The following is a 2298-nucleotide window of genomic DNA, read 5'->3' on the forward strand; positions in this document are numbered from 1 at the left end:
TTAATTAAGTCACTGGGCCAAAATTTCTGTGGAAAAGACTGTCAGCTGGGCATACCTAAGAGTTGGCAATGTTTGGTCTTGGTACAACAAGCTACACTGAAGGAAGTTATCTAATCCTGGCATTTGGAAATGCTACATGAAGTTAAATTTCTCTTCCTTTGCCTTGCAATTTAGACCTTTCCAAGTTCTAAAAGATCATTCCAGCTCTGTTTTATTCTTTTTGCAACCCTGAATGGTTACTTTTGCATGCAATACATACCATTCTAGTGAAAATAATAGGAAATAGATTAAGGGGAAAAATGAAGACAGGGTACATCTTTTAGATTTATGATTGGTCATGATTTAAAAGCATTACTGATAGAAAGAGGCATCATAATCCATCAGGGAAAAGCAGAGGTTTATAATTAGAAAGATGGATATTTTACACCATAGTTCTGTCAATCAGTGACTATGTGTGACTTTGGGCAAGGTCACTAAATTCTCAATACCTCATTTTTCATATGTGAATAATGGTCATCATGATATTTACCTAAATCACTATGGTGAGGCTTAAATAAAATAACATTAGTACGTACCTGGCATATATTAAATATTCATTGAATGGGAATTTCTTCTATTTTTAATTTCCAGTGATAATTTTACTTTCCTATTTAATGAATTTATCATTAATAATGATAAATGAAATATCATTTATTTTCTATATAATGAATTTATCATTACTTATTACAATCAAATAGTCTTATGATAGTGTAGTTCATTTAATGTATTTATTTATTTTTATCAGCTATAATTAGATGGGGTATGGCACCTTCCCTTCCTCCTTCCCTCTCTCCTTCCCTTCCTTCTTCCTCCCTTCTAGAATTGCATATGAACATCTGTAGTTTGTGATGTAATTCTTTTTTTTTTTTAATGTTGGTTGTTCAAAACATTACATAGTTCTTGATATATCATATTTCACATTTTGATTCAAGCGGGTTATGAACTCCCATTTTACCCCATATACAGCTTGCAGAATCACATCAGTTACACTTCATTGCTTTACATATTGACATACTCATGTCTGTTGTATTCTGCTGCCTTTCCTATCCTCTACTATCCCCCCTCCCCTCCCCTCCCCTCCCCTCTTCTCTCTCTACCCCCACTACTGTAATTCATTCCTCCCCCTTGTACTGTTTTTCCCTTTCCCCTCACTTCCTCTTGTATGTAATTTTGTATAACCCTGAGGGTCTCCTTCCATTTTCATGCAATTTCCCTTCTCTCTCCCTTTCCCTCCCACCTCTCATCCTTGTTTAATGTTGGTCTTCTTCTCGTGCTCTTCTTCCCTAGTCTGTTCTTAATTACTCTCCTTATATCAAAGGAGACATTTGGCATTTGTTTTTTAGGGCTTGGCTAGCTTCGCTTAGCATAATCTGCTCTAATGCCATCCATTTCCCACCAAATTCTATGATTTTGTCATTTTTTAATGCAGAGTAATACTCCATTGTGTATAAATGCCACATTTTTTTTATCCATTCGTCTATTGAAGGGCATCTAGGTTGATTCCACAGTCTTGCTATTGTGAATTGTGCTGCTATGAACATCGATGTAGCAGTGTCCCTGTAGCATGCTCTTTTTAGGTCTTTAGGGAATAGACCGAGAAGGGGAATGGCTGGGTCAAATGGTGGTTCCATTCCCAGCTTTCCAAGATATCTCCATACCGCTTTCCAAATTGGCTGCACCAATTTGCAGTCCCACCAACAATGTACAAGTGTACCCTTTTCCCCACATCCTCTCCAGCACTTGTTGTTGTTTGACTTCCTAATGGCTGCCAATTTTACTGGAGTGAGATGGTATCTTAGGGTGGTTTTGATTTGCATTTCTCTGACTGCTAGAGATGGTGAGCATTTTTTCATGTACTTATTGATTGATTGTATGTCCTCCTCTGAGAAGTGTCTATTCAAGTCCTTGGCCCATTTGTTGATTGGGTTATTTGTTATCTTATTGTCTAATTTTCTGAGTTCTTTGTATACTCTGGATATTAGGGCTCTATCTGAAGTGTGAGGAGTAAAGATTTGTTCCCATGATGTAGGCTCCCTATTTAACTCTCTTATTGTTTCTTTTGCTGAGAAAAAACTTTTTAGTTTAAGTAAGTCCCATTTGTTGATTCTAAATGTTAACCCTTGTGCTATGGGTGTCCTATTGAGGAATTTGGAGCCCGACCCCACAGCATGTAGGTCGTAGCCAACTTTTTCTTCTATCAGATGCCGTGTCTCTGATTTGATATCAAGCTCCTTGATCCATTTTGAGTTAACTTTTGTG

Source organism: Urocitellus parryii, chromosome 14 (genome assembly GCF_045843805.1).
Source record: "Urocitellus parryii isolate mUroPar1 chromosome 14, mUroPar1.hap1, whole genome shotgun sequence".
Classification (NCBI taxonomy): domain Eukaryota; kingdom Metazoa; phylum Chordata; class Mammalia; order Rodentia; family Sciuridae; genus Urocitellus; species Urocitellus parryii.